We start from the raw sequence: 8563 nt of genomic DNA on the forward strand, positions 1-8563 counted from the left end.
TCAAGTCTTGTATTCTTTTATTACAATGATGTTTTTAAAGGTGACTAGTGTTTTTATGTCCTAAACTAATACATCTTACAAGAGAAGTACATTTTTAAATGCCCTCTTTCCCCTAGCATCCAAAAACTCCAGTCGCATTCAAAGATTTTGACTATGGATATCCATATTTGCCTGACTTGAACTAGTCCCTAGGCCTAACAACAATTTCTAGAAATTTCTTTTTTTTTTTGCTACTAAAAGAACTGAAGAACACAAAGACAGACGTAATACTTGAGGTAAAGCATAGGTGACTTTTGCTTTAAATTCTGTAATTCTTATTAAACTTGACAGTACATACAATGCTCTTTGGAAGGTGGTTTGCCAAGATCAGTCTGTCACCACTTGCGATAATTAAGTGATTTATGAAGTCATGTGCTGAAGGATCAGAGAAGGACTTAGGAATATGTTCTTCCCAAATTAAAAATACAGAAAAAATATTTTAATGAAAAATGCAATTGTGATAAACCACCTTTAACATATTAGCGATGCTTGCTTTTTAAAGTTTCTTGTCTTCAGTAGTTAAAACAACTTCACAGTTATTTTGTGATATGAATATGCAGTGAAATGAATTCTGAAAGGGTGGCTATTTTTTGTGAAATATTTTTTTCTAGTCACTTTCTTTGTGCTACAGCTGTTTCTCTGTTATCAACCCCACAAATGTGGCTTTTTACAGCTCTATTTTTAGGCAGGAACTGCCAGAGTAGTCCAGCTTTGCTTCGTTTTCTGTTGGCATGTCTGATGAGTCATTTTCATTTCCTTGATACTTTTTAGAAGATTTCAGTGCTGTCAGCACTTTAGTGAGCTGCTAGGTTTATTCATCTGAAGTTTATTACACATAATGGGGTAAGTGAAAGGGATATGTAGGAAGTCAGATTGATGCCATGGCCATTGAAGTGTAACTGTTCATGTTTAGGGTTGGTCCTGCTCCTCTAAACATGCAGGAAAGGGAGCAAAACTGGGCAAAGGGAGCATAGGGAGATGGAAAAATACAAATATTTCTCGGTCATGTATTTTTCCGTTCATATCTCAGTATGAGGGTTCCAGAAGGTAATGGGAAGAATGAAGAGTTTAATGTTTCATAAAGTTAGTTTTTCATTCTGCAGTCGAATTAGATCCCCTGAGATTTGTGAGGTGAGATTCATCTATCCTGGGTTTACACGTCAACATCTGAGCTAGTTGCTGAGCACTTTTCTGGACAATGCTGAAGAACAGACGTAGGTGTATGAGCCTGGAGACATGTCCAGGAGCTAAGCTCCCTCTTCTTAGCCTCTGACAAGTGTAGCTTATCCAGATCGATTTAGGTAGGGAGTTCAGCCACACATTATAGTCCTTGAGCAGCAGGGAGGCTGAGTGCAGCCTGCCGAGAAACTGGAGCTGTAAGACGCTAATTCCTGCACCCACAGCCTCCTCACAGTTGCAGTGAAAAGGCAGTCCACCAGAGAAGTGATGTTATCCTCTCTGATGTGCATATGCGCTCACACGGTAGGAACCCACCTTACCTCATTGGGCAGGGAGGGCTCACGTGTGCATTCTCCCTCAGGCTGCGAGGAGCAGGAGGAGTTTCCCGGTCTCCTGCTGGGCAATGTTCTGGACCCATGAGCATTACACAGGATCACAGAATCACTGAGCTTGGAAGGCACCTCTGGAGATCATCTAGTCCAACCCGCCCTGTTTAAGGAGGGTCAGCTAGAGCAGGTTGGCCAGGGCCACATCAAGTTGAGGTATGAGTATCTCCAGGAATGGAGACTACACAACCTCCCTGGCCAACCTACTCCAGTGTTTTACCACCTTCACAGTAAAAAAATAACCAAACCAAAACCAACATTTTCTTGTGTTCAGATGGAATTTATGTGTTTCAATTTGTTTCCATTTCCTTTCACCCTGTTGCTTGGCACCAATGAGAAGAGTCTGGCTGCCTCTTCTTCATTCCCTCCCATCAGTTATTTATCCATATGGATAGGATCTCCCTGAGCCTTCTCTTCTCTAGGCTGAACAGTCCCAGCTCGCTCAGCCTGTACTCTTTATGAAAGATGCTCCAAGCCCTTAATCATCTAAATGGCCCTTCGCTGGACTCACCCCAATAAGTCCATGTCTGTCTTGTGCTGAGGAGTCCAGCACTTGACCCAGCATCCAGATGCAGCCTCACCAGGACTGAGTGGAGAGTAAGGATCACCTCCCTCAACCTGCTGGCAATGCTATTCCCCATGCAGGCCAGGAGGCTGTTGACCTTTGCAGCACATTGCTGGCTCATGGTCAACTTGTCCACCAGGACCCCCGGGGCCTTTCCTGTAAAGCTGCTTTCCAGCCAGTCATCCACCAGTGTGTACTGGTGCCTGGGGTCCAAGGGCATGACCTTGCACTTCCCTTTGCTGAACTTCATGAGGTTCCTGTTTCACCATTTCTCCAGCCTGCTGAGGACACTCTGCACAACCCTCTGGTGTATCAGCCACTCCTCCTGTTTTTTTACCATCTGCAAACTTGTTCAAGGTGCACTGTCCACCATCGACCAGTTCATTAATGAAGAGGTTAAACAGTATTGGCTCCAACCAACCACTGGGGTACAGACACTGGAGGTGTCTGACCTCCAGTTGGACTTCATGCTGCTGATCACAACCCCTTGAGCCCAGCAATTCAGCCAGTTTTCAGTTCCTGTCACTGTCCACTTACCTAGCCCATGTTTCATCGTTGTGTCTATGAGGAAGTTATGGGAGAAAGCATTACTAAAGTTAAGATAAACAACATTGCAGTCAAAATGCAAAATCCGTATTCACTGCTCCCACTTGCTCCCAGACGGCATGCTGAGACTTCATCAACCAGCCCGAGAGAGCGCTGCAATTGATGGGCAAATCCTCAGGAAAGAGGAAAGACCGGACTTCATGATGTTTGGATCTACCAGCAGCTGGAAATAGGTAGGCACAAATACAGCATTAGGCTGGCAAAAGTGAGCGCAGATTTCTTTTCATTGGATTACGCTGCGGTGCAGATTAAGTTGCAGCCCACCAGTGGTACAACATAACACAGTGAGGGAAGCGTTCCCCCCCCGTTTTTTACTGAATAAGCAGAAGACCTACAGATTCTGGCTGTCTGTGCCAGAAGTAATTTTCTTTGTAATGAAATCCAGGCTGAAATGAATATTTAAATCCAGTAAGAGCTGGAAGCAATACCACAGTGGTCTCTGTAATATATACCTTGAGTAATGAATACAAGAGATGTCTGGAACAAAGAAGAATTCCTTTCCAAATAACACGTATTTTAAGCTATTACCTAAAAGAAGCAGAGCTTCTTTTTTGTCTCCTACTGAGCTTCTTGTCTGAGCTCCTACCCTGTACAATCTTGAACACTGTAATTACACATCTCTGGTCTGCTTCAATCTACTTTAAGCACTTTTCTAGTACTTAAAGTAGAGGCCATGAGAGTAAAATTCCGGACATGAGGAACAAGATTTGTTAAATGCTGTCCAATGATCCGTTTTTCCATCTTGTCAATTAATGCAAAACTGTGAATTTTCAGTTTTTCTAATTTGCAATTTTTAGAAAAGCATGTCTGTTCATTAGACTCTGAAAAATAATTAGAGTTGTCTCCTAGAATAATATTGCATGACAAAACATAAGGGTTTTTTTGCTGCTGAATAAACACCTGAACAAAACTCTCCTTTAAGATAGCACTTTATATTGCTCACAAATTTTATTCGTCTAAACTGTTTCCTTTGTTCAGTTTTAAACAGCCTGGTTCTCTTTGTTGCTTTTGTTTTAAGGAATTTGAAGTGGATTACAAGATTCCGAGATGGGTGCTTTGTTCCCCTACACATTTTTAAGCATTACAATTGGAATTTTCAAGAGTAGACTTAGTTTTCCAATATTTATTTACACATGTTAAACATATAAATTTAGCTTTTGACGAAGAAAATATTGAATTGACCTTAGCAGAAATTTTATGAAAGAGAAATGGTACTGCGATTTGTATTTGCTGAAGAAAAAGCTGTTATTGTAAAAAATCATAGCCTGTGTTTCAGAGTAATTTTATACAAAGTGTGAATGGAGAGAGCCAAGAGAAATATGAATATTTTATTTGTTGCAAACAGCTCAATAAAATTGCCCCCACTCAAATACTCACTGAATAAATTCAGTATGCTTTCCATTTTTATCTTTCAGGCGCATTTAAGCAGCTGAAATAACTGTCAGTTAATTATTCCAGTAAATATCAGTACTAAATACCAGTATGCTGGAAATCTCGCTTTATCAGGTACGAGAAGGAGAATTTACAGCAGTTTTAAATATTTTTTTCAGTTGTGAAGCAATAACAGATGGGGGCAGTCTTGGACAAAAATCTCTTTTGTGTATTAACAAACCTCTATCTTTCTAGCTTCTGTGTATCCAAATTCAAGTACCACGTCTGCTAAAAAAACACTTTAATAGTCCTTGTGCTTTGGCCTACATTGTAAGAGTCAAGAAGTTATCGACTGTGAAGGCCTGTATTACTCAGCTTCTGTGCAGAAGGGTTCCACTCAGCCAAAGCCAACTCACATAAAGCTCCTCTACGGAGAAGGTGCTACCATGGGATGGACTGCACTGCTGCTCAGGATTACTGCTAAAGAGTGGTTCCTACACTGCAGGAGTATGTGTCTCTTGTCAGTGAGCTGTCCCTAAGACTGAGATGGCCATTTGCTGTCTCAAGATTTGCCAAGATTTGTTAGGCTAAAGAGAATAAGGAGGCAAAGTTTTGGTTCTGCTCTTATGTGTTGCAGAACTAGCTCTCTGTGTCACGTATGCACCCAGGAAGTGCTTGGACACTTCCCATTGAACATGACTTAAGTGCCTTAAATATAAAGCCAAAAATAACAGGAAATTACACAGGAGGAGAGCAAGTGTATATACTAGCCTTAAACAAATAGCCAGCAGTAATTATGCTCCAAAGCGATTGATGTGATGACTTAAAGAATTATAGGGTATTGTGACAAAGAACATGAAAGCTGTAAAAAGGCGAGGCAGTAGTCTACAACCACAAAAAGCAGATAACATCTCAAAAGCTTTCGGGTTAGCCTTCCCCCCGCCCCGCCCCCAACACTCAGAGACTATATTTTATGCAGTTGTGCAAGTTTTTGCAGCATCTGGATCTTGCACTGAACATCACTTCAATCCATGTTCTTCACAAAACCGAGGTAAAAATAGGATGTTCAGCAACACTCCATCCATGATGCTACTCCATTTTCCAGTGTTTGTTCATTTAACTGTAGTGACTGACTCTTCATCTTAGGCTTTTTGACAAAGTACTGTAATCCGCATGTCATCTCTTTTTTTGATGTTTCCTTTAGATTATAATTGTTTGGGCCCTATTGTAATCTTTAATTTTCTGGAGGCATCCTTCATAAATGCTAGTTTAAATATTCTTGTAATATTGGCACTGGCTGCAGTAATGTTCTTTATCTTACGCTTCACAGAAAAAAGCTTGTCCAGGGCCTGTTTAAATTAGCACAGTGCTTAAGGTAAGTCAGATTACAACAGGGCCCTGAGGAAAATAAAGCCTTGAAGAGCACAATGTTTCTTACAGCGCAGTCCTCAGAGACACTGGTGGAATAGTAGATGTTCTTCACTATGTAGCACAAGCAAAATCTCTGTCCCAAGGTTTGTGGTCTTGGAAGAATAGCCAAAACATCTGCTTTAAGCCACTGGGCATTTCATAATATTGATAATAATAATAACAACAACAACAACAATAATTCAGCACATGGAAAGAAGTTACTGCTGTTTGGGACATCAGCCGATCTGTCCCTTCAAATATTAGCAAGGTTTGACTTGAATCAGTCCTTAAAATCTGGAAGCTCTGAATGCTTTTGCACTGAGAAGCGAGCATGTGAGTCCTTGTAGTAACAAACCGTATGTTTGTATTGCTTCTGCATATGCTGGTTCGTTAGAGCTAATATTAGCCCGTGTAAGAGACTGAGTCTACAGATGATTAGACAGCAGATCAATTAAATCAAGATGGATCATGTTCCTATTCTACCCTGTTCAATTCTTTTTCCTGATGCCAGCTAAAGGAATAACTTGCCTCCCTGTCTCCCATATAGCACAGGTAACTCTCCATGGGGAAGCCAGCCTATTCTTTCCCTGCCTGGGAAGCTGAATAGGAGGAGAGTGGGGTTTTGGGGCAATGAGCCTTCCTCAGTAAAATAATTCTTCACTGGACCTAAGATATGCAAACTGTAGGAATCTACAATGAGGACTTGAATCTGTGTAATGATAAAAGCGACGTGATTGGGATTTGACTGTATTCCATTAAAATCAAGAGCGAAATTCATTGGTAGGGAAGAGAGAGGATAGGGTCAGCTTATTTCAGAGACCTGTAAGCACCTCTGAAGTTCAGTAAGCTTCAGGCTCAGCTCTCACACACAGCAGCTGTCCCTGAGCAGTTCTCCACCAGGTCATGCAGAGCCATCCAGATGTCTGTCCATTCGCTGCTTCTGTACTGTATCAGTAAAAGAGGAACAGGCAGTAACGCTGCATTTTGTTACCGACATCAACTGTTAAGCATAAAGTACATTTCCTAAATCATGTTTCTGCCCTTCTCTACAGTCTGAAGTTCATTTTCTTTGCATTATATCTGCTGATAGTTTTAAAAACTTGGGTAGTTATTGCCTGCACTCTAAAGAAAAAAAGAAATAACTGGAAAAAGTGAAGAACAGCTTTGTTTCTCCAGTGTGCTACATTCTTTGTATATTTTATCTTGAAAAAAAAAATTCCACCCATGGCCTTTTGCATGTTCTGAAAGTATTACAACCACAAGACGGGGCAAGTAAGTTCAGATTACTATGTACATTCTGTACATTTTCAAAAATTTTCCTCATAGAACTTATAAAATATTTCATGGTAGATAAAATTTTCTGAACAGAGGAACAAACAGATGAACACCGTAAGAGTGCAGTGCCGTGATTCATCTCTGGGTTCACAGGATTAGGTGAGAGCCTAGTGTGCCACTCTTAAAGTAACCCATTAAAATAAGTGCCTGAACAAGACTCGGTGCTTTAGTGATGCTGAATAACCACCTTGTATGTCAGTGGAACTGCATAATTCTGTATTGGCAGTAGCCACAACGAGCATCCGCTCTCTTTTTTTTTGTCTTTTTTTCTAGGGTGATTTAGAGAATCATTCTCCATAGGAAATCCGCGCTTCTTACATTGAATAATATTTCATATTAAACCAAGGCTGCATTTGGTGGGCAAGTCCAGTTCAGATTTACAAAACAATTTCCTAAATATGAGTTGTCTTTTATCTTCCTGCTGTTAAAATCAACCTGCCAATAAAAGGTCAGAGTGTAATTCTCAGGTGTCATTTTTGTACAGTTAATGGAATTATTCCTAATTTTCAAGTGGGAAAATGGTGAGCTTCAACAGAAGCTCACCATAAATATTTATATTCACTATTTCATTTGCCTAACTGCATTCTCAAAGAATTTTCAACACTATTTGTTAAACTAGTGTTAATTTTCTTCACTTGCCTAGCGAGCATGTAAGATTTATATGGCTTTCTATATGTGATTAAAGTCAGTAATAAAATTAGAATTATTGATGGAGGTAAAATTAAACATCTGAACTCTTCATAATTCACAGTCTTTTTACATGACTGAAACCCACATACTAGAGTTGTCATAGTTCAAAGGATGTTAACCTGTCATTTACTTACAAATTCCCACTTATTTTACTAAAAATATTATATGATCTGTAGCACTACTCATTATTTAGCTATGATGTTATTCCTTTGAAAAGCCTGTGGGCTTCCCAACACTTGCTTTTTAGCGACAGACAGGAACGTACCGTACAAATCAAGCCCTGAACTGAATGTGCTATTGAGGGTGTTTTGTACGACCAGCTTCTCTAGGAACCGCAGACTGTTTTTGTGGCTTTGCTTGGGTAAACATGGCTCTCGCGGCACGGCACGGGGCCGGTTGCGCAAGGCGGCCTGCCGTTTGGCCTCCACATCCTCCCACACGCCCGGGGACCAGGGCCCGATCCAGCCCTCAGCAAGCTCAGCTGGCAGCCTGCGGAGTTTGGCACTGAGGCTTGCTGCAGAGGGAGCCTCTCCCTCGGAAAGGTTGGGAGGAAGGGGAGCTTGGAGAGGAGCTTGGAGAGGGCTGTGGAGCAGAGGACTTGCAGGTTGACTGTACATGATGGGTACCTGGCACACTGGTGACAAGAGCCTGCCAAAACTGAAGATACAGGGTTGCAAATAACAAATTTACGGCTACGGAAGATTCAAAATACATTGTATTGGGTTTGCGTGGCAAGGTTTTGGTAGGGGGGGGCTACAGGGGTGGCTTCTGTGAGAAGGTGCTAGAAGCTTCCCCTGTGTCCGACAGAGCCAATGCCAGCCAGCTCCAAGATGGACCCGCTTCTGGCCAAGGCCGAGCCCATCAGCAATGGTGGTAGCACCTCTGTGGTAACATATTTAAGAAGTGGGGGGGGGGAAACCTGTGCAACTACAGCCGGAGAAGAGAGGAGTGAGAATATGTGAGAGAAACAACTCTGCAGACA

The sequence above is a fragment of the Pygoscelis adeliae genome, unplaced genomic scaffold, assembly GCF_000699105.1.
Source record: "Pygoscelis adeliae isolate BGI_AS28 unplaced genomic scaffold, ASM69910v1 Scaffold111, whole genome shotgun sequence".
Taxonomy (NCBI): domain Eukaryota; kingdom Metazoa; phylum Chordata; class Aves; order Sphenisciformes; family Spheniscidae; genus Pygoscelis; species Pygoscelis adeliae.